Source organism: Pan paniscus, chromosome X, assembly GCF_029289425.2.
Source record: "Pan paniscus chromosome X, NHGRI_mPanPan1-v2.0_pri, whole genome shotgun sequence".
In the NCBI taxonomy this organism is placed as follows: Eukaryota; Metazoa; Chordata; class Mammalia; order Primates; family Hominidae; genus Pan; species Pan paniscus.
This window is the reverse complement of record NC_073272.2, coordinates 100532491-100557784: the sequence shown is the minus strand read 5'-3', so window position 1 is coordinate 100557784 and position 25294 is coordinate 100532491. Positions and strand designations below refer to the sequence as shown.

The 25294-nt window shown below is 41.1% G+C and overlaps 1 pseudogene; it reads right to left on the bottom strand.

Annotated features, from left to right (window-relative positions):
- Nucleotides 1-787: 787 nt before the first annotated feature.
- LOC100977193 (chondroitin sulfate N-acetylgalactosaminyltransferase 2-like) lies at nt 788-18988 on the bottom strand (annotated as a pseudogene).
- Nucleotides 18989-25294: the final 6306 nt, after the last annotated feature.

Below are 25294 nucleotides of genomic sequence, written 5' to 3'. Positions count from 1 at the left end.
TATTAGAAAAAAGGATAGCAAATACATATGGGTCCATGCCAAATGAGAAAATCGAAAGCAAAAACAAAACCTTGCTATGCTCATCTATTCTGAACCACCATGGGAAGACCCTGATGTAGCTGGCGCACATAAACTAATGTTCCCAGACACAGCTAGGATCCTGTACTCCAACATAATTAAATGCTCTGTTAAAAAGGTTTCCGTGTTCTTTTCTGTTTGTGCAAAATAGTCTACAGCAACTCTGACTACTAATCCTAATCCTGAACATGATAATGTAATAACATTATATTTTTAATCAAGCCATAGATTCTAACCTGTTTTCTACTATTACCCATTTGCTTAAAAACAGATTTTCAGGAGGCTAAGCAACAGTAAGTTAAGGAGTTTTTATTTCTACCTTTCTCTTGATTGATTGATTGAGGATTTCAGATGTGTCAAATAATTATCCTCTGCTTCAGTGGAAAAGGATTCTTCAAGCTATCAAATCAAGCACGCTGACTCAGGGGTGGGCAGATGAAGATACCTGTCCACACACTATGCTCATAGCACTCCATCTCCTCTGTAAGAATGTGCTGCTCTTCACCCAACAGCAGCCCAGCACATTCCATCCGCTCCACCTAGATGCAATCAGGACACCATGCAATCCCACACACAATCAGAACATGGGCACCAGGTAGAACTAACTCAAAACAACTTTTGGGACAAATACGAGATTTTAATTTGTCAATTATTCCATAGTGCAGTATTTTCACAAAACAGAGACTTTGTGTTGAAACATTTGTTTTTTTCATCTCTCATCAAGTTGAACTGCTAAAGTAATGTCAGAAAGGAAAAATAAACATGTCTTCTCCAAAAGAGGCACTGCATCCGGAAGTGGAATTAAGGCTAAATAAATAGTGCTGGTTTGCGGTTCACACAGTAACGCATTAATTATGATTTCAACCAACAGCTTGCTGTTTGTCCTGTATGCCTGTTTATGAAGATGCGTCTCTATTCCCTCCCTGAAGACCAGCATTCCCAGGTGGGAGTGAGAGGCCTCATTTATGGCTTTAGACTGGATGCACATGCGGTACTGCTCAGGGGTCAGCTCATCAGCACAGCGTTTTTCAGGCCAGAGGTGGAAAAGACCAGTAATCGGAGTCCAAATCACAATGAGGTCACCATGTAAGTATTTTTGATAAAGATGAACATCTTCTCCACCCCAACCTTTCACTTCCATGTCAAATCTACCAATGATCAGGAAATCAGATCGATACTGACAAGTCATTCCAAAGCCAAAATCTCTCCAAAAGCCAGAATCCTTTTTGTGAACCAGCTGCTGCTCCACAGGTGATGGCACTTCCTCGTTGGCATAAACAATGGCAGGATTGTAAAGACTGAACACCACAGGGTAAAACACCTTCTTACCAGGCTCAGCATTTAACTGTCAGCTGTTAAGGAATTCGGCTGAGAAATAGATATCAACATCACAGAAAAACATAAAGACCTCTCCCTTGTCCCAAGCTCGGGCACCCACATTTAGTCCTCATCCATGATTAAATTCTTCATTCAATGAGACCACAGTGTAATTGTGAAAATTAGACTCACTTGTGACAAATTCTAGGCTAGACTTGACTTTAGACAGTCCTTCGTTACCAAAATACACTACTGTGAGATGAATCTTGTCTTGATGAATACAAACCTCCCTGAAGTTCTGCATAAACTGTACAAGTGCTTCAGTTCTTTCAGCAAGTGGCATAATGATATTAATAATAATTGATCTAATGATGTCAATCATCTTGCTCTTCACTTTCATGAGAGGTCCAAAAGGGCGGAAGAGGGTCACATGTCTATATTCCATAAAATCTGCTTTCTTAAAAAAGAGTTCATACTGCATGCCCTTATCTCCAGTCTAACCCTCCTATCCACTCCCCTCACCTCTAACTTCTGACAACCAATAATCTGTTCTCTAATGACAGTGTTGTCATTTCAAGACTGTCATATAAATGGAACCATCCATTTTAGTTTAGTTTTGGTTTGGTTTGGTTTTTGCTTTAGAGACAGGGTCTCACTCTGTTGCACAGGCTGGAGTGCAGTAGGGCAATAACAAAAAAATCATAATTTTTTAAAACTTTTATGTGAAGTACAGAGGTATACATGCAGGATGTGCAGGTTTGTTATATAGGTAAACATGTGCCATGGTGATTTGCTGCACAGATCATCCCATCACCTAGGTATTAAGCCCAGCATGCATTAGCTATTCTTCCTGATGCAACTCCTCCCCCCACCTCCTCCCACATGTTCCCAGTGTATGTTGTCCTTACCATGAGTCCATCTCTCATCATTTAGCTCCCACTTATAAGTGATAATATGTGGTATTTGGTTTTCTGTTCCTACATTAGTTTGCTGAGAATAATGCCTTCCAACTCCATCCATGTCCTTGCAAAGGACATGATCTCATTCCTTTTTGTGGCTGCATAGTAGTCCATGGTGCATATGTACCACATTTTCTTTATCCAGTCTATTATTGATGGGCATTTAGGTTGATTCGATGACTTGGTGCAATCACTTTTGAGGCTGGCTTTTTTCATTCATCGTAATGGCTTTGAAATTCATCCAAGCTGTTGTGCGTATACATGGTTTGTTTTTATTGCTGAACAGTATTCCATTGTATGGATATACCCACAGTTTATTCTGTTCTTTGAAGGGCATTTGGATTGTTTCCCAATGTTTGTCAATTATAAATAGAGCTGCTATAAACATTCATATCGAGGATTTTTGTTTTTGCTTTTTTAAAAAGAAAACTCTTTATTTATTTATTTTTGAGACAGAGTCTTGCTCTGTCACCCAGGCTGGAGTACAGTAGCATGATCTCAGCTCCCTGCAACCCCCACCTCCCAGGTTCAAGCTATTCTCCTGCCTCAGCCTCCTGAGTAGCTGGGATTATAGGCGCCCGCCACTATGCCTGGCTAATTTTTTTATTTTTAGTAGAGACAGGGTTTCACCATGTTGGCCAGGCTGGTCTTGAACTCTTGGCCTCAGATGATCCACCCGCCTCGGCCTCCCAAAGTGCTGGGAGTACAGGCATCAGCCACTGAACCCAGCCACTCTTTGTTTTCAAATAATTATAGATTCACAGAAAGTTGTAAAAATAGTATAAGGAAGTCCTATGTACCCTTCACCCAGTTTTAGCTAATGGTAATCACTTGTGTAACTATAGTACAATATCAGAACTATGAAATTGGTATTGATAAAATGTACAAACTGTATTCAGATTTCACCAGTTTTGCATGTACTCATTTGTGTGTATATAGGCCTATGCATTTTTATTATTTTAAAACAATTTTTTTTCTTTTCCTGTCCACGCCCACACCAGTGGCCAGGAAGCAGGCTGCATTTTTTAAAATAACAGTTTTATTGAGACAGAATTCACATATCATACAATTCTCCCATTTAAAATGTGCAGTTCATCGTTTTTTAGTATATTAAAGAATTTTGCCTCTATCGCTGCCAGTAATTTAAAAACATTTTATCACTCCCCCCGTGCCCCAAACTCTGTATCACTTAACAGCCACTAGCCTTTTTTCCCTACCCTTGCCATAGACAAAAGGAATCTACTTTCTGTTTCTATGGATTGCCTATTTTGGACATATCATATAAATGGAATCATACAATATGTAATCTTTTGTGACAGGCACTTTTCACTTAACAGTGTTTTGAAAATTCATCCATGTTGTGGCGTGTTTCAGTAATTTCTTTTTTACTGCTGAATAATGTTCCATTGTATAGATATACCACATTATGTTTATTCATTTATTAGTTGATGGACATTTGGGCTGCTTTCATTTTTTGGCTATTATGAATAATGCTGTGATGAATATCCATGTACAAGTTTTTTATGGGCATATATTTTCATTTCTCTTTGTTATATACCTACGAGTGGAATTGCTAGGTCATATGTTAACTCCATACTTAACCTTTTGAGGAACTGCCAGATCAGTTTCAAAGCAGCTGTATTATTTTACAATCCCACCAGCAATGTATGTAGGTTCCAATTTTGCCACTTTTTTTCTTTTTTTTGAGACAGAGTCTCACTCTGTTGCCCAGGCTGGAGTTCAGTGGCACAATCTTGGCTCACTGCAACTTCTGCCTCCCAGGTTCAAGTGATTCTCCTGCCTCAGGCTCCCAAGTAGCTGTGATTACAGGTGCCTGCCACCACACCTGGCTAAGTTTTGTATTTTTAGTAGAGATGGGGTTTTACCATGTTGGCGAGGCTGGTCTCAAACTCCTGACCTCAGATGATCCGCCCACCTTGGCCTCCCAAAGTGCTGGGATTACAGGCGTGAGCCACTGCGCCCGGCTGTCATTTTGATTTTAGCAATCCTAATGGGCATGAAGTGGCATCTAACTGTGGTTTTGATTTGCGTGTTTCTGATGTTTAATATGATATTGTACATCTTTTCATGTGTTTATTGGCCATTTGTACATCTTCTTTGGAGAAATGTCTATTTCAGCCTTTTGTTCATTTGAAATTTGGTAATTTGTCTTTTTATTTTTGAATTTTAAGAGGTTTTTTTTTTTTTTTTTTTTTTTTAGAGTCTCACTCTGTTGCCCAGGCTGGAGTGCAGTGGTGCGATCTTGGCTCACTGCAACCTCCATCTCCTGGGTTCAAGTGATTCTCCTGTCTCAGCCTCCTGAGTAGCTGGGATTACAGGCGCATGCCACCACGCCTAGCTAATTTTTCTATTTTTAGTAGAGACAGGGCTTTGCCATGTTGGCCAGGCTGTTCTTGAACTCCTGACCTCAGGTGATCCGCCCACCTCGGCCTCCCAAAGTGCTGGGATTACAGGCATGAGCCACCACGCCCGGCCTTAAGAGGTATTTATTTATTCTATATATTCAAGTCCTTTATCAGATATATGATTTGCAAAAATTTTCTCCCATTATGTGGGTTGTATTTTCACTTTTTTGGTAGTATTATTTGCAGCAGAAAAGTTTTTAATTTTGATAAAGTCCAATTTACCTTTTTTTTTTTTTTTTTGCTTGTGCCTTTGGTCTCATATCTAAGAAACCACTGCTTAATTCAAGTTCATGAAGATTTATGCCCGTTTCTTCTTAGAGTCTTAAAATTTTATCTCTTACACTTGAGTCTTTCATCCATTTTAGTTTAGTTTAGTGTTTTTTGTTTGTTTGTTTGTTTTGTTTTTGTTTTTTTAGACAGTGTCCCACTTTGTCGCACAGGCTGGAGTGCAGTGGTGCAGTCATAGCTCACTGCAGCCTTGAACGCCTGGGCTCAAGTGATCCCCTGACCTCAGCCTCCAGAGTAGCTGGGACTACAAGCATGTGCCACTATACCCGGCTGATTTTCAAAACATTTTTTGTAGAGACAGGATCTCACGATGTTGCCCAGCTGGCCTCAAGTGATCCTCCCCTTGGCCTCCCAAAGTGCTGAGATTACAGGTGTGAGACACCATGCCCAGCCCTGTCATCCATTTTCAATTAATTTTTGTATGTGGTGTGAAGTAAGAGTCCAACTTAATTATTTTGCAGGTGGATATCCAGTTGTCCCAAAATTCTGTGCAGTTTTAACACGTGCATAGATTTGTGTAACCACCATCAAAATAAAGATATAGGACTTTTTGTAACCACAAAGATCCTCCTACCTCTGTATAGTCACACTCACCTCTTCTCCTCCCATGTCCCTAAACTTGGCAACCATTAATCTGTTCTCCATCTTTGTAATTTCATCATTAAGGATGTTATATAAATGGAATCTTTTGAGATTGGCTTTTCCACTCAACATAATTCCCTTTAGATCCATCTAATTTGTTGTGTGTATCAGTAGGGTTTTTTTTGTTTTGTTTTGTTTTTAATGTGTGTTGATTCTTTGAGAGTTTCTACATAAACAGTCATGTTGTCTGAGGATAGGGATGATTTTATTTCTCCCTTTCCAATATTTATTCCTTTATTTCATTTTTCTTGCCTTATTGAGCAAGTTAGAACTTCCAGTACTATGTTGAATCACCGTGGTGAGAAGCACACATTCTTGCCTTTTTTTCTGATCTTATGGAGAAAGCATTGTCTTTCAACTTTTTTTTTTAATGGAGGCCAGCGACCCCCATGCCACTGCCACTGCCACCCCTAACCTTAAGTATGATGTTAGCTCTAGTTTTTTGGTGGATATTCTTTACTAGGTTAATGAAGTTACCTTGTATTCCTAGTTTGCTAAGAGCTTTTATCATGAATGGATGTTGAATTTAGTCAAATGCTTTTTCTACATTGTTTGATATGATCATGTGGTTTTTATTTTTAAGCCTGTTGATAGGTGGATTACATTGATTTTCAAATATTGAACCAGACTTGTATACCTAGAATAAACCACAATTAGTTGTGAGGTATAATTATTATTATTATTATTATTTTTTGTACTGTCTTTGTCTGATTTTGGTCTCAGGGTAATACTGGCCTCATAAAATCAGTTGGAATTCCCTCCCTTTTTCTGGCAAAAATTATGAAGAATTTGTATTAATTCTTTAAATGTTTGGCATAATTCTTAGTGAAACCATCTGGGCCTGGAGATTTTTCTTTTAGGAATTTTTAAACTATAAGTTTAACTTCTTTAATGGTTATAAAGCTATTCACAAATTATTTATTTTGTATTGGATGAGTTGTGGTAGTTTGTGCTTTTTGAGAATTTGGTCTATTTAATCTAAGTTATCAAATCTATCCATGCAGAGTTGTTCATAGTATTCTCTTATTATCCTCTTTTATTCCTGATATTGGTGAATTGTGTCTTCTCTGTTTTTTCTTTGTCAGTCTTTCTAGAGGTTTATCAATTTTATTGATTGTTTTCCGCAAAGAATCACCTGTTTGTTTCAGTCATCATCTGTATGGTTTTTCTGTTTTCAACTTCCTTGATTTATGCTCTTAACATTGTTACTTCCTTTCTTCTGTTTGCCTTGCTATTGTTGTTCTAGTTTCTTAAGGTGAGATGGGTACTTAGATTATTTGTTTGAGTGTTTTCCTTTTCTTCTTTTTCTCCCCCCCCCACCCCCGGGGGATTCTCTTTAATTTAATTTAATTTTTAATTTTACAATCGGGGGTACATGTACAGGTTTGTTACATGGGTATATTGCATGATGCTGAGGTTTGGGCTTCTAATGATTCTATTGCCCAAGTGGCAAATGTAGTACCCAATAGGTAGTTTTTCAACCTTTGTCCCCCTCCCTCCCTCTGTCCTCCTTTTTTTTTTTTTTTTTTGCGATGGAGCCTCGCTCTTGTCGCCCAAGCTGGAGTGCAATGATGCGATCTCGGCTCACTGCAACCTCCACCTCCTGGGTTCAAGCGATTCTCCTGCCCTAGCCTCCCTAGTAGCTGGGATTACAGGCGCCCACCACCATGCCTGGCTAATTTTTTGTATTTTTAGTACAGACACGGTTTCACTATGTTGGTCAGGCTGCTCTCGAACTCCTGACTTCAGGTGATCCGCCCGCCTTGGCCTCCCAAAGTGGTGGGATTACAGGTGTGAGCCCCCGCACCCAGCACTGTCCTCCTTTTTTCTAATGTAAGTGTTTAGTCCTATAAATTTTGTTGTCACCACTGCTTTAGCTGCATTCCATACATTTTGATATATTGTATTTTTATTCTCATTCAGTTTTATATATTTTTTAAATTTCCCTTGAGACTTCTTTGACCTATGGTATATTTATGTGTGTTGCTTAATTTTCAAATGTTTGGAGATTTTCCCATTGTCTTTTAGTTATTAATTTCTAGTTTAACTTGTGCTCAGAAAATATACTCTATGGCTTTAGTTCTTTTAACATAGTTTCAGTCCTTTTGTTTAGGTTTATTTTATGACCCAGGATATGATCTGTTTTGGTGAAGATTCCATGTGCTCTTTAAAAGAACATCTGCTCTGCTGTTGGTGGGTGAAATATTCTGTAAATGTCAATTAGACCTTGATGGTTGATGGTGGTGTTCAGTCCTTCTATATCCTTTTTGATTTTGATCTGTTATTTGTTGAGAGAGAAATGTTACAAGTTTTAAATACAATTGTGGACTTATCTATTTGCACTTTCCTATCTATTAGTTTTTGCTTCATGTATTTTGCAGTCTGTTGTTTGGTGCATATAATTCCATTTTCATTTATTTATATAGGTTATGAATATATATTTTATATGGATATTTAAGTGGTTGTTCTAATTATTGCATTATACATAAGTAATTTACCACAGTCTTCTACTGTCAACATTTTAACCTTTGGGAAGTTTTCAGCTATTATTTTTTCAGAACTTTTTCAGCCCCCTAGTCTTTCTATTTTTCTGCTGGAACTCCAGTGATATGAATGTTCTGTTTTTCTTCATTGTCCTTTAGGACCCTGAGGCTCTGTTCATTTCTTTTTAGTCTGTTTTCTCTCTTGTTCAGATTGGGTAATTTTTGTTGCTCTATATTCAAGTTCACTGATTTTTTTCTTCTGTCATATTCATTCGGCTATAGCCCATCCAGTGAGTTTTAAAATTTTTATTGTTTTATTTTTTAATTCTAAAATTTTCATTTGGTTCTTTTTTATATGTTCTGTTTCTTTGCTGAGACTTCTTTTCATTTGTTTCAAGCATACTTTAAATTGCTTGTTGAAGCATTTTTATAATGATTGCTTTAAAATCCTTGTCAGATCATTCCAACATCTGTGTCAGCTCAGCACTGGAGTCTATGGATTTTATTTTCTCATTCATGTTGAGATTTTTCTGATTCTTGGTATAAGTGATTTTCTATTGTATTTTTGACATTTTAGGTATTGTGTTGTGAGACTAAACATCTTATTTCTGGCTGGGCATGGTGGCTCACACCTGTAATCCCAGCACTTTGGGAGGCCGAGGTGGGCAGATCACCTGAGGTCAGGAGTTTGAGACCAGCCTGGCCAACATCTAGTGAAATCCCGTCCTACTAAAAATACAAAAATTAGCTGGGCATGGTGGTGCACGCCTTATAGTCCCAGCTACTTGGGAAACTGAGGCAGGAGAATCACTTGAACCAGGAAGGCAGAGGTTGCAGTGAGCTGAGATTGCACCACTCTACTCCTGCCTGGGCGACAGAGCAAGACTCCGTCTCTCAAAAAAAAAAAAAAACCAAAAACATCCTGTTTCTTTTTCCTTTTTTGCAGGCAGTCACCCTGGGTTAAATGTGGTGTGCAGGTCTGTGTTGGAGTGGATATACAGCTCTCTGCTGGACCCTGCTGACACTGGCAAAAGTGAAGCACCTTGCCCCATCTTGTTGCCAATGGATGGAAGTGAAAGTTTAGTTCCCCACTCAGCCTTGCAGATACCTCCCTGGCAAAAGCATAGAACTGACTCACATCACTTTGTTGCTGCTGGGTGAGATTGTAAGTTCTGCTCCCTGTCGGGCCTTGTTGACTGACACAGGGATTAGAGAGAAGCAGAATACTGCCACACTGTTTTGTTTTACCTTGTTGGCACTGTGGGGAAGGAGGGAAGTTCACCTCATTGCCAGACCCCTTCCAGGTGGGGGAATGCGGAATGGAGGGATGACTTGCACCAACTCATTGCTGTCAGGTAGGGATGGCCCCACTAATACTACCCCAGTGGGGAAAGTGGAGGGCCATCTAGCACCACTTCTCATAGCCTGGTTCCACCTCTTTGCTACTGGGGAGATAGGGTGGAAGTTCACTCCTGTTTGGTCCTGCTGATACCACCCCTGTGGGGGAGGCGCAGGGCCTAGTTGCCCTGCCTAACTGCTGCCATATGGAGGCAGACATGGGTATCTCTGTTTGGCACAGCTGACACCACAGGGAAGGGGGAAATTTTCCTTTGATGTTTGATTAGGGTAGAGTGGATAATATCAAAAAGATTTTCTCTTCTGCTAGGCCACCCTTTTCCTAGTCATTTAACTAAAGGAAACAGAAAGGGGCTCTTTTTTGGGTCTGGGCCTATTGGCAGTTTCAGGTTGCAGGCTTCTCCAGCGCCCCATCTGGGATTTATGGTAGACAGCTCATTAGTGTAGTGTTCTTTAGGTCCTAAGGTCTCTAGGTAATCCACCTTGTCCTTTCCACCTTTCAAAGTCTTCCCATGCTTGATTGTTTTTACATCAAGGTTTTCTGTTTTATTTTAAGAGGGAGGAGTAGTGAGAAATGGGTCATTGATTTTTTTAAAAAGATACTTAATTCTTTCTACTTTCTTGGGTTATGCTATTTTGTTACTTACCTGTATTTTTGAGGTGACTGTTTAGTGCATTTATTGTCAATGAAAATAATTCATGTATTGGCTGGTCGTGGTCACTCACGTCTGTAATCCCAGCACTTTGGTAGGCTGAGATGGTTGGATCACTTGAGTTCAGGAGTTGAAGACCAGCCTGGGCAACATGGTGAAACCCTGTCCCTCCAAAAAAAAAAAAAATACAAAAATTAGCTGGGCGTGGTGGCTTGTGCTTGTAGTCCCAGCTACTTGGGAGGCTGAGGTAAGAGGATGGATTGAGCCCAGGAGGAGGAGGTTGCAATGAGCCAAGATCATGCCATTGCACTCCAGCCTGGGCAAAAGAGCCAGACCCTGTCTCAAAAAAAAAAAAAAAAATTCATGTATTATCAGTTGAAATACATTTGAATATATTGGAATAAATAAGTGAATGTAATGCTGCAACTTTCTTATGAGTACCACTTTAGCTGCATAGTATAGGTTTTGATGGGTTCTGATTTTCCTGCTGATTATTTTTACAGTTTGTAATTTCTGTTTTGATTCTCTGTTTAACTCAAGGGTTATTTAGAAGACTGTTTTTCAAATGCCAAGTGGATAGATGATAAGCAGAGCTGCGCTTTGTGCCTGTAGATTTCCACATAAGCCCAGGCAGGCCCTCAGAGAGCTAGGGTTTTCCTGAAAAGCTTTCATGTACAAATGAGATTGGAAATTTGGTTCCCTGCTATTTTTTTCCCTATCTTTATTCTTCAGGTGTTTATTGTATACTCATTATATGCAATAAGTCTAAGTTGCTTTCCTTTGATGAGGAGGAAAAGAAAGTTAATACATAGTTCCCACCCTTCAGAAGTGTAGTATTTAATTAGCGTGATGATATGTATACACAAAGCAGTTAAATAGTAGTACTTGACAATAGTGACTAATTTACTCACCACGGGAGTTCATACACAAGGAAAATCAGTGGCGGCTAAAGTAATTGGGGGAAAGACCTGTTGGAGGAGGGAGAAGTATTTGAGTTGGACCTTAAAGGGTAAGTAAGATGTAAATATGCACAGAGGAAATGAAAGGATGTTGCTGGCTGAGAAACTGGCATATCCAAAGGCTACCATGGTAGGGAAATGGGAAAGCTAAATTAGGTTGGCAGTGGAAGATGAATTCAGTTTTAGTTGTGTTGGGTTTTAGATGATATAGGACATGTAATGGGGAGATACTCTGGAAATTATTGATCTCCATTTCGTGATAAATTAGTTGAGCTTAACCTTGTCCAAAACAGTAGTCTGTTCTCTCTTGGCTTGGTCAGAGGAATACAGTGTTCTGGTTTGGATGTATTTTAGTTGAATATATGTGTCACAGGTGGTGTACCAGGTATCTTCTACTTAACCCTCCTGAGCTACTCTTCACCCTTTTATACCCTGCTCTGTGCTGCCAGAGAACAAACTATGTGGATTACATCAGTGAGTTCCTTTCCCATTTTTGGCTTCTGGTAGGGTTTGAGCAGTGGAGATCCCTGGCAGGACATCACAGGAAGGGAAGAAATTGAGGTCAGGGTGTGTATTTCTGGCTTCCTCCTTGCAGGATTGCCTCAGGCTAGCTACTGTCCCTTAACTAAAGGTCACAGCTTTCTCGTGAGGACTCTCTGTATCACATTCTTCTTTTTTCTTCTATGTGTTTCTCCCCTCATCCTCTTGTGCATTGGGTAGTAATGGCCCCAAGTTATGCATTCTCTCTCTCTGCTGGTTTTCCTACACCCTGCCCACACCTTTGTAGATAGTCCTTTTGTTAAACTTTCCACCAATTATGCTAATTTGAATGTGCCATCTGTTTCCTGCTGGGACCCTGACTGATACAGATGAGGTCTCAATTTTCAAAGAATTAGAATCCAATGAAATAAGCCTAACAAAATATGACTAAATGTGATTCAATCTGTCTCTCTCTGATTAATGTAGGCTCTTGCAGTGCTTTCAGATAATCATTCTGAACTGCAGTCTTTAGCGTATAGATGTGTTGAGAGTGACAGTTCATGGAATATTAATAATAAGTAGCATTTATTACTTACTTACTCTTTCCATGCACCATGCTAGGCTTTTTTTTTTTTTTTTTTTTCTTTTTAGACGGAGTCTCACACTGTTGCCCGGGCTAGAGTGCATGGCACCAACTCGGCTCACTGCAACCTCCGCCTCCCCGGTTCAAGCAATTCTCCTGCCTCAGCCTCCCGAGTAGCTGGTATTATAGGCACCCACCACCATGCCCAGCTAATTTTTTGTATTTTTAGTAGAGACAGGGTTTCACCATGTTGGCCAGGCTGGTCTCGAACTCCTGACCTCAGGTGATTCGTCCGCCTAGCCTCCCAAAGTGCTGGGATTACAGGCGTGAGCCACGGTGCCTGGCTGCTAGGCATGTTTTTATGTGCGTCGTTTCACTTAATCTCCACAGCAACCCTAGGAAGTGGTAATTGTATCTCTCTCTCTCTTTTTTTTTTTTTTTTTTTTTTTTTTGGAGACAGAATCTCGCTCTTTTGCCAGGCTGGAGTGCAGTGGCACGATCTCGGCTCACTGCAACCTCTGCCTCCCGGGTTCAAGCAATTCTCCTGCCTCAGCCTCCCTGTTTATCTCCTTTTTATGGGCAAGGAAACTAAGGCTCAGAGAGATTAAATAGCCTACTGAGATTTCATAGCTAAAAAACAGTGGAACTGGGATTGAAATTCAGGTCTGCCTGACTGCATAGCTCATGTTCTAAAATAAAAATGTGGTCTTCAGATTAGCAGCATTGGAGAGCTTGTTAGAAATGTAGAGTCTCAGGCTTTACCTCATGCCTACTAAATTAGAATCTGCATTTTAGGAATATCCCAGGTGATTCACATTCATATTAAAGTTTGAGAAGCAGGGCTGGGCACGGTAGCTCATGCCCATAATCCCAGCACTTGGGGAGACCAAGGCAGGCAGATCACTTGAGTTCGGAAGTTTGAGACCAGCCTGGGCAAAATGGCAAAACCTTGTCTCTACAAAATAAACTGTGTGTGTGTGTGTGTGTGTGTGTGTGTGTGTGTGTGTGTATCACCCAGGTGTGGTGGTGCATAACCTGTAGTCCTAGCTACTTGGGAGGCTGAGGCAGGAGGATCACCTGAGCCCAGGAAGGTCGAGGCTGCAGTGAGCCACGCTCACACCACTGCACTCCAGTCTGGGTGACAGAGCAAGAACTTGTCTTAAAAAAAAAAAGAAAAACAAAAGAAAATTTGAGAAGCAATACTATAAACCATGTTGTTATTACAGTCTGCCTATTACAGACTGCTATAGAAAGTTCTGTTTGATTGATGCTGGGTACAAAGAGCATTTACCCTTCTATGCTCTTTAACACTGATGTCATATGGCTTTCTAGCTGGAATCTGACAAGCCAGTGCTGCCATTTTTGAGACAAGGGCATTGAGATTCAGTTGGGAAACTAACTTGGTGAGAGATGCCAGGAAACAGCATGAACTGCTGTTGTTGTGGAAAGGAGAGCTTGGCCTCAGGTCACTGCCAGGAATTTTTTGTGGTTGGAGTTCAAGGATGCACCATTAACTGCTGTGCTTAGAAACTCCCAAATTCATGTATACTTGGCTAGTTCTCAGAAAAACTGGTGCATTCAAAAAGTTTTATTTGGCTGGGCATGGTGGCTCACGCCTGTAATCCCCGCACTTGGGGAGGCCGAGGTAGGTGGATCACCTGAGGTCAGGAGTTCGAGAACAGCCTGGCCAACATGGTGAAACCCCATCTCTACTAAAAATACAATAATTAGCTGGGTGTGGTGGCGGGCGTCTGTAATTCCAGCCACTTGGGAGGCTGAGGCAGGAGAACCGCTTGAACCCAGGAGGCGGAGGTTGCAGTGAGCCGAGATCACGCCATTGCACTCCAGCCTGGGTGACAAGAGTGAAACTCAGTCTCAAAAAACAAAACAAAACAAAAACGTTGATTTAATGTCCTTGGACTCTCCTTTCTAGTGTTCACTTCCCACCCTCATTTCATAGTCACTACCTCTCCTCCATGTCCATCATGTCACCCTTTTCTTGTTTCTGTTGATACCTGCTTTAAGAAAGCATATCAGATGATAAATCTATGAAAAGTGCTCTATCTCACTGGTAATGAGGGAAATTCAAACTAAAACCACAATGAGATACTACTGCACACCCATCAGAAGAGCTCAAATGAAAAAAGACTGACATTACCATGTATTGGTGAAGATGGGGATTTATTGGAACTTTTGTACACTATTGGTGGTTATATAAATTGGTACAACTGCTCTGAAAAGCTATTTGGCAGTGTCTACCAAAACTGAACTTAGGCATACCCCAATGACCAAGTAATACCACTCCTAGATATTTAACCAAGAGAAAATCTCCCACATGTGCATAAGGATACACGTATATATGTAGATGTCCATTGAAGGATTTTGTTTGAGACAGTAAGAAACGAAAAGCAACCTAAATGATCATCAACAGAATGAATACATCAACTATGATGTATTCATCTGATGGGATTCCATACAGCAGTTAAAATGAATGAATTATAGCTGTATGTAGCAACACAGAACTATAGCAAAATATATGAAAACCATACTGTTGGCCAGGCACGGTGGCTCACGCCTGTAATCCCAGCACTTTGGGAGGCCAAGGCGGGCGGATCACCTGAGGTCAGGAGTTCGAGACCAGGCTGGCCAACATGGTGAAACCCTGTCTCTACTAAAAATACAAAAATTAGCTGGGCATGGTGTCAGGCACCTGTAATCCCAGCTACTCGGGAGGCTGAGGCAGGAGAATCGCTTGAACCCAGGAGGCGGAGGTTGCAGTGAGCCGAGATTGTGCCATTGTACTCCAGCCTGGGAGACAAGAGCAAAACTCCATCTCAAACAAAACAAAACAAAACAAAACAAAACAAAACAAAACAAAACAAAAAACACACAAAAACACAGAAACATACTGTTGAGGAAAAAAGGTGAAAAAGTTATAGAAAATTCTGTATAATAGTATTAACGTAAAGTATAAAAACATAAAACAATATCCTATTATGTTATAGGTTATATTATTTGTGGTACATGCATAGATAGTAAAAGGAAAGTTAAGAAAAATATTTATGTTTATGGTACATGCATAGATTTAATGTTTATGGTATGCATATAGAGAGTAAAAGGAAAAGAGCTCTCAATAAATACACACACACACATACACACACACACACAGTCAGTCAGTTGCATAACTAGGATGAGAAGCCAGTTTTCCTTATTCTTCCTTAGTCTAACAAAATCTAAATGGTCTGCATGGTCATTAACTTGGCTTCTTGTCTCCTGTAGCTAGGCTTTGTATAGCTCAGAACATGTTATGGGAGCATGGTGAGTTTGGGGGGAGTGGAGTTAGTATCTCTTTTACATGAAGGCAGGGGGCAAGGTTGCTATAAACTTTTTTTTTCCACATTCAGACCCCCTGTCTACTGGCCAGGAATGCTGAGTTTCACCTGATTAAGGGTATCAGTAAACAAGGTAATATGAAACACTAGTAAGCTGGTGACAGTTCGAACCTAAAGCTGAACTCCTCTAGCACTTCTCAGTCATGTTTGACTAGCTCTGGCAGGAGCTGCTGGACACAGAGATAAACCCAGAGAACCAAAAAGCTATAAATGGCCTCCAGTGTGATTAAAATGGACTATTGGCATAGTAGTTGGATCAAAATTCTAAGTTCTGAACAACATAGGTTTTCATGTACAGGGTCTACAGGGTATAGGATAAGACAAAATTCTGGAAAATGAAAGGCAGTATATGGCCCCTGCTCTCCCAGATTGACTGTGGTTACTTTTTTCTCAATTACCTAATAATTGCCTTTAAATTCCCCAGGCTGTTAAGACCCCGAAAATCTACCAGAGGGGTATGTGAGATAGAGTAAGAAAGAGAGTTTTAGAAGGGCAGGCAAAAAGGAGGAAAATAAAAGAGGAGACTCTCTTGAATGTGTTGTTTCTGTTCTTTGATGATCTGACCTGCTGTTTTTTATGCATTTGACCTAGTAATGACTCATGAGGAGAGCCTCGGAAGATGTTTGGGTTCTAGTCCTAATACCTCTATTTCAGTGACCTTGAGCAGATCAGTTAACTTCTTTGAACTTCATATACCTCATCTGTAAAATGGAGATAATAATAGTATGCTGAGTGATAAGCCGGGCGCAGTGGCTCATGCCTGTAATCCCAGCACTTTGGGAGGCCGAGGCGGGTAGATCACCTGAGGTCAGGAGTTCAAGACCAGCCTGGCCAACATGGTGAAACCCCATCTCTACTAAAAATACAAAAATTAGCCGGGTGCGGTGTGTGTGCCTGTAATCCCAGCTACTCGGGAGGCTGAGGCAGGAGAATCGCTTGAACCCAGGAGGCGGAGGTCGCAGTGAGCCAAGACCAAGTCTCAAAAAAAAAAAAAGAAAAGAAACGCTGAGTGATATTTACATTTGAAACCCATCTTCTGAGCTCCTTATTTTTACTGGAAATGGGAATCAGAGTTTAAGAAGAAATTCCATCACTTTTTGTTCTCAGGATACATATTTAGTTAAGTTCACAGGAAGCAATGTTTATAGGGAGAATATGTAAGAAGGTAGCTGCAGCTGTGACAGCCACAGCAGACTCTTTATGCTTGTCCATTAGAACTTTCTGTCATGTGGACATCTTCTATATCTGTGCTATCCATACATGTGTGGCTATTGAGCACTTGAAATATGCTAGTGCTCTAGTGTGACTGAGGAAATGAAATTTTAATTTTTTTTTTTAAGACAGAGTCTGGCTCTATCACCCAGGCTGGAGTGCAATAGCGCAATCTCGGCTCACTGCAACCTCTGCCTCCTGGGTTCAAACGATTCTCCTGCCTCAGCCTCCCAGGTAGCTGGGATTATAGGCGTGCACCACCACGCCTAGCTAATTTTTGTATTTTTAATAGAGATGGGGTTTCACTATATGTTGGCCAGGCTGGTCTTGAACTCTTAACCTCAGGTGATCCACCCACCTTGGCCTCCCAAAGTGGTAGGATTACAGGCATGAGCCACCACACCAGGCCTGAAATTTTAATTTTATTTAATCTTAATTAGCTTAAGTTTAAATAGCCCTATGTAGCTTGTGGCTACCCTAATGGACAGCTCTAGCTGCCCTGAAAAAGCCATCATTGTTATTAGGGAAGCAAGGCATATACTCTGGAGACCAGTTAAATACCAAAAGAATTGGGGTCAGACAGTAGAGACTTAATTATTCAGAAAACAAATATCCACTGGGCCGGAGAATTTAAAGAGAGTCTTATAAAGTAGGTGAAACTTGGGCTTGAGCTAGAGGGATGTACAGTGGATAGGAGAAAAGAAGGCAAGAGGTTATTCTGATGGGTTGGAGGGGGTGGGCAAATGTTTGCAGTTAAAAAATATCTCCTACATGAGAAGTTTGAGGACAATGACTATTCTAAAATAGAGCACTCATATTGGGAGTTAGGCGTGTTTGGGCCAGGTCATGGACAGTCTTGAATGCTAGCACACAGAGTTTGGGCTGTCCACATAGGCTGATGTTTTGCCAGGCTTGCTTAAAACATAGATTCTCAGGCCCCACCTTGACCTACTACATCAAATTTTCTGGGTTGGAGCCTAAGAAATCAGTATTTTGAGCAAGCTCCCCAGATGTTGATGATGCACATTCAAGTTTGAGATCTATTAGATAGACAGAAAGGAGCCCATGGGAGCTTTTGCTGAAGGGAGTGATGTGATAATAGCAGTATCTTTGGAAGCTCAATAGGGTGGGACAGTGTAGGATGTAGAAACTAGAGTAAGGAAACCAGTTAGGTGACTGTTAAAGTAGTTCAGATATGAACTTCACAAATTCAGATTTTCTTTCTGGCTGGTACCCTTGGAATTGTCAAATTGACTCCTAAAATTTCCCTGCAGGCCATATTTTAATTTTCAACACAATTTGTTTGCTGTTTTAAATGACTAGGGCCCAGGGACCAAAGCCTGACTTCCTTGGTTCAAATCCGAGCTCTACTACCTAAGTGATTTTAGCTTAGACAAGTTTTCATAACTTTTCTGCGTTTCAACTTCCTTTTCTATAAACTGGAGATGATTATAGCTCCTAAATCATAAGGACATTACAGGTGTTAAATTAGATCATAAAGGGCTCACAACAGTACTTGGCACATAGTAAGCACTCAATAAATGTTGGTATTAATATTATTTAAACTAAAGAGCCCCTTAGTTTATTACAATTTGTATAATAGTTAAAACCAGTCAATTACCTTTCACACACACAAAAACATGTTAAATGTGCCCATTTGGTATGTTAAAACTGAGTGCTAGGCTTTTTGCTGAATGAGTTGTATTTCAAAGCATAGTGCTTCAGTTAATTTTATATATGATTATCCTTCATAAAATAAGTCTAAACAGGATGAATTGTTTTTCCCACTGATTGTGTTAATCTGTGATTAGTTCTTGGCTATGAATGATATATCTTTTTAAACTTTGTCCTTTTTAGATTGCTACTAGCTTTCAGTGGATGCTATTTGTGATATTTATTTCTGAAGAAAAGAATGGACACTCTTTTGCTCTTCAGGGGGACTGATAGTGGAAATAAAATTTGATTTGTTATCTGGGCATGTGGCCTGGTGTCAGCTGATCCCATGACTTACCCTGGAGGTGTGGCAACAGGTTTCTGAAGGGGTGAGAAAGTCTCTTCAGGTGCCTTACTTGGGAATACGTGAACTTCCGGTTGCTGCTTCACTCTTCTTCCAGGCCTCACTGACACAGAGGCTTCTAGCCTCTCCAGTTTCCTTTGCATTGTCAGCTGCCTGAAGCAGCTCTCAAGATGCACCTGCAAGTCAAGGGCGGGGAGGGAAGGAAACAGCTAAGACCCACGATAGCTACCTACACACTTCTGAGCCAGGCTGAGCCAAAACATTGCCTCAAAATCTTCTTTCTGCTTTAAGAAACAAAGTCACTCCTAACTTTGATCTCTTAGGTTCTGTTAGATAGTTGAAAAAGAGAGGTCTATGGCACAGTTGGTTAAGATTCTTTTTTTAATGTTTTGACAAGATTAATACATATATTCCCTGCCATCTCCCTAGTTGTCCATTTCACTTCCCTGGAGGCAATCAGCTACCAGTTTCTTGTGTATCCTTTCAGAGATCTGCTATACATGTATGTATATGTATAACCTTATATTTTTTCTTTATATCCTTAAGTTTTATACAAATTGTAGCATACCATAAATGATATCCTGCACCTTGCTTTTTTCCTTTAATATATACTGGAGACTGTTTCATATCAGCACATACAGAGCTTCTTTATGGCTATAGGGCAGCACTATGTGGAATCTAAGTATTTCATAATTACTGCAGATGTACCAGAATGTATTTTAGCAGTTCTTTATTGATGGATATTTGCATTGCATCTCATCTTTGGTGATTATCAACATGATTATACATATTTCACATGTGAGAGTATATCTTTAGGAGAAATTGGTTAGGACACTTTGGTGATTGACCTCTTCAAGTGGCTGTATAACCACAGTGCTGTGTGTAGAATCAATTTGCCATGCTTAAATAGGGAGTCACAGGATGTTAGAGCTAGAAGAGATCTTAGAGATTCCAGAGAAACCCAAGATTACATGAAGACTTAGAGGCAGATTCAAGACTAAATCCCACAGTTGTTTGTTTGTTTGTTTGAGACAGAGTCTTGCTCTGTTGCCCAGGCTGGAGTGCAGTGGCATGATCTCGGCTCACTGCAACCTCTGCCTCCCAGGTTCAAGCAATTCTCCTGCCTCAGCCTTCCGAGTAGTTGGGATTACAGGAGCATGCCACCACGCCCGGCTAATTTTTACGTTTTTAGTAGAGACGAGATTTCACCATGTTGGCCAGGCTGGTCTCAAACTCCTGACCTCAGATGATCTGCCCGCCTCAGCCTCCCAAAGTGCTGGGATTGCAGGCATGAGCCACTGCACCCGACCAATCCCACAGTTTTTTACTCCAGTCCATAATGTAGCTCTTTGTACTATACCACACTGCTGTTTGTGAGAGAGATTTGGCATGGCCTGATTTCTGTCCTAAAAAGCAGGACTGTGCATTTTCCGGCCCACTGTGATGTCACTATCCTGTCTACCTGATTTCTCTTTCTAGGGTCTGACTCTGTCAGCCTAACTTCCCCTACTTTCTCTGCTGCTCTGGACACTACTAATAACTACTCTAATAATAACTACTTTTTTCTTTTAAAATTAAAACCAAAGTCATTTATGGTTTCGGGATCCTTTCTTTAGTAGTAAAGGCAAATAAGTGAGGCAGGAGTGCTAGGGAGGTGATCTGGTAATGGCCCAAGATTCATGATCTTTCCCATTGCTTTCTACTGTTAGCTGGTCCATTGAGTCATCGTGATGTAGTCTAGAGAGAGTCCTTTTCTTCTCTTGGCACTGCTGGAATATCTCCTTTTCTTGACCATAAGATTGAGCACCTTAAGGTCCAACAAGTGCTTAATGTACCCAATAAGGAAGAATATGAAAATGTGTGCACATAGTTTCATTATTACTGAATTATATTAGGGAAGTAATATTCTTTGTTTGCAGCCCAAGGAAATCAAGAGCCTTGGTGTCAGGGACAGACCCTTGTGTGCGAATGACTCTGAAGTCGACCTTAACTCTGGCCCAGGCCACAGAGGTGTAAACTGCTACAAACGTTTTTGAAATCAACACTAGGATGATGGATAAAACTGTACTAGGAATAGACTGTAGAGCTATCCCTAGGACAGTTTTTCTCGAAGTATAGTCCTCTGACCACCTGCATTGTTCAAAAGTTGGCACTCTGGAGTCTACAAGTAGTCCTTCTCTGCCCTCAAGTTATTCTTATATGAACTTAACTATGAAAACTACTGCCTAAGAAATGGTAAACTGGGGAGATGGTCACAAGTCTTTCAATTTGAAGCAGCTTATAAAATTAGTGATAAGAGCTGACTAGCAATTCCAGGTCGTGTACAGTTAATGTCATTTGGGGAGATGTAAATACTACTTTTAGGTGGCCGGGCGCGGTGGCTTATGCCTGTAATCCTAGCACTTCGGGAGGCCAAGGCAGGTGGATCATTTGAGTTCAGGAGTTCGAGACCAGCCTGGCCAACATGGTGAAACCTCGTCTCTACTAAAAATACAAAAATTAGCTGGACATGGTGGCACGTGCCCATAATCCCAGCTACTCAGGAGGCTGAGGCAGAGAATCGCTTGACCCTGGGAGGCAGAGGCTGCGGTGAGCAGAGATCTCGCCACTGCACTCCATTCTGGGCAAGAGAGTGAGACCCTGTCTCAAAAAAAAAAAAAAAGGCTGTGTTAGGTGCCCCATGTGCTCCCACAGACCCTGTGCTTCTGTTACAACCTGACATGGTTTGGCTCTGTGTCTCCACCCAAATCTTATCTCGAATTGTAATTTCCACGTGTGGGGGGTGGGGGGACCAGGTGAGAAGGGATTGGATCATAGGGGTGTTCTTGTGATAGTGAGTTCTCATGAGAGCTGATGGTTTTAAAGTGTGGCACTTCCTCGTTCCTGCACTCACTCTTTCCTGCCGCCTTGTGATGAAGGTGCCTGCTTCCCCTTCTGCCATGATTGTAAGTTTCCTGAGGCCTCCCCAGCCATGTGGAACTGTGAGTCAATTAAACCTCTTTCCTTTATAAATCACTCAGTCTTGGGCCAGCCGGCCTGCCTGCCTTCCTTCCTTTCTTCTTTTTCTTTTCTTTTCTTTTCTTTTTTTTTTTTTTGAGACAGAGTCTGGCATTGTTGCCCAGGCTGGAGTGCAGTGGCGTGATCACAGCTCACTGCAGCCTCTGCCTCCTGGGTTCAATCGATTCTCCTGCCTCAGCCTCCCAAGTAGCTGGGACCACAGGTGTGCGCCACCATGCCTGGCTAATTTTTGTATTTTTAGTAGAGATAGGGTTTCACCATTTTGGCCAGGCTGGTCTTGTACTCCTGGCTTCAAGTGATCTGCCCACCTCAGCGTCCCAAAGTGCTGGGATTACAGGTGTGAGCCACCTTGCCCGGCCATGGGTATTTCTTTAATAGCAGTGTGAGAATGGACTAATACACAACCTTTATCATGCTGTATTGTGATTGAATGTTTTTGTCACTTCCCTGTATAATCCAGAGGGTTTTCAGTTGTGAGCAACAGAAATTGACTGGCTAATTTAGGCAGAAAACGTATATATTGAAAGCATATTGAATAGCTCACAAAATCACCAGCTGGACTGGAGAACTAGACTCAGGCCTATATAGCCAACATCACAGCTGCCACTGTTACTACCACCAAGAGGAGAAAGGGACTCTCCCTGGACTACATGATGACTCAATGGACAAGCTAAGAGTTGAAAGCAACAGGAAAGTTCATGAATCTTGGGCCATTACCAGATCACCTCCCTAGCACTAGTGAGTGCCTACCACCACCACTCTAACTGCCATCAGTGTTAACTCAGATTCTCCAAGGAGCAGATACTAAGATGGAATTAGATATGCAAGAGATTGATTGAGGGAAATGCCCATGACAGAAAGCGTGAGAACTGGAAGAGGCTGGAAGAACTGTCAGATTGCAATGTAAATCTGACATTTATGGATAAGAGAAGGCAAGAAGAAGTTTCGGAAGGAAGAGTCTTGGCCTGAAGAGCAGTTCTAATAAAATTTGCCCTAGCTGATGGGAGTCCTTTAGCCAAAGCTGCCTATTGGAATAGTTCTGTCTTCCAGAAATGGATCTGACTTAGTATCACTGCTGTGCTCAGTCATTGGCTGGAAGCAATGTGGCCTCAAAGAAAAGCTGTGAATATTGGGGTGAATTTAGAACCTAGCAGCTAGCTAGGGCCAAGGTCATTTACATTCCCCATGCTGGGAGAACTGAAAGGCACATTTTCGTAGCTGTCTCAATCAGAGATTTTCCACTGCTTTGGGTCGCTGGCTCCCAGTCCAAGGGATGGATCCTTGGATTGGGTGAGCCAAGGTCATGTGCCTGTGTTCTGACTGCAAGGGGGACCTGCTTCCCACCAAGATTCCTAAGCCCCCTCTCCCAAATAAAGGGGTTCATATGCTGGACAGCAACCCCCACAAAGGACAAATGTCCACTATACTGTGTGACCTCCTTAAGAGCAAAGATCTTTGTCTTGCTGATTGCAATTATAAATATTTACAAATAAATGTTTATTGAAGTAACTGAATGCCCCACAATGCTATATCTGACTAAGTAAAGAAGAAGAAAAGTGAAATAACTGAATGAACGTAACCAGCTGGTGTTCAAATGCCCTTACGTACTCTCTCTCTCTCTCTGTCTGTCTCTCTCTGTCTCTCTCACACACACTCTCTCTCAGTCAATCAATTTAGCTCTCAGGGAAATGCAAACCAAATCCACTAGGATGACTATAATTAAAAAGACAGATAAAAATTGTTGTCAAGTATGTGGAGAAAGTGGAACCATCATACACGGCTGAACACGGCTGATGGAAATGTAAAATGGTGCAGCCACTTTAGAAGAGTCTGGCGATCCCTCAAAACATAGTTACCATATGATCTAGCATTTTACTCCCAAGTATGTACCCAAGTGAACTGAAAACACATATTCATGCAAATGATCCTCATAAGAGCCAAAAAGTGGAGACAATCCTGTTGTGGTTAATATTATGTGTCAACTTGGCTAGGCTATTGTGCCCAGTTGTTTGGTCACACACCAGTCTAGATGTTGTAGTGAAGGTATTTTTCAGAGGGGATTAACAAAATCAGTAGATAGATTACCCTCCATAATGTCAGTGGGCTTCATCCAATCAGTTTAAGGCAATAAGAGCAAAGGCCGAGGTCTCCTGAAGAAGAAGGAATTCTGCCTTCAGGCTGCGATATAGAAATTCTGCCTGCATTTCAAGCCTTTGCATCCAAGACTGCAACACCATCTCTTTTCTGAATTTCCAGCCTGCCAGCCTGCCCCAAGTTTCAGACCTGCCAGTCCCCTAAATTGCATAAGCTAATTTCTTAAAATATATCTCCACCCATCCCCTTGTGCCAATTGGTTGTTTCTCTGTGATAGATCCATACAGTGTAGTATTACCATAAAAAGGAATGAAGTACTAATACATGCTACGACATGGATGAACCTTGAAAACATCATACTAAGTGAAAGAAACCAGATACAAAAGGTCATATATGATCATATATTGTATGATTCTATCCAGAATAGACAAATATATTGAGATGGAAAGTAGATTCATGGTTGCCTAGTGCTGTGAGGAGTGGGGAATGGGGACTGAGTGCTTAATGGGTATGGGTTTCTTGGGGTGATGAAATGTTCCGGCACTAAGTTGTGGTAATGACTGCATGACTTTGTACTAAAACTACTAAATTGTACACTTTAAATGGGTGAATTGTATGGCATATGAGTTATTTCTAAATAAAGGGTATTATTTAAAAAATTAAATAATATCATTATATTCCCCTCCCTGACCCTTCTCTTCCACCAGGCAATATAAATAGAGCTTGCCAGCTGCCTGGCAACACCCAACATCCCAAATGCCATGCTGCACTTCTTTCCCTTCAAGACTAATTTAGATGTCATTTCTAACCAGATTTGTTGAAGAAAAATGCTAGGGGTGAGGGCTGCAGGGAAGTTACTTCTGTTTTAACTCCAGGCCCAAATCCCAGCTATGGATGATACTGATGAGGGAGTGGCTCAGAACTAACAGGCAAGGGTCTTTGTTCTCAGGGAGTTTATAGCGAAAAGAAAAATAAGACCTAGGTGATACGACTGGTTTTGCATTCTGTTTTTTTTTTTTTAGACGGAATCTCACCATCACCTAGGTTGGAGTGCAATGGCACAATCTCGGTTCACTGCAACCTCTACCTCCTGGGTTCAAGCGATTCTCGTGCCTCAGCCTCCGGAGTTGCTAGGATTACAAATGTGTGCCACCACGCCTGGCTAATTTTTGTATTTTTAGTAGAAATGGGGTTTCACCATGTTGCCCAGTCTGGTCTTGAACTGCTGACCTCAGGTGATCTACCCACCTCGGCCTCCTAAAGTGCTGGGATTAACAGGTGTGAACCACTGCGCCTGGCTTTTTTTCTTTTTCTTTTTTTTTTTTTTTTTTTTGAGA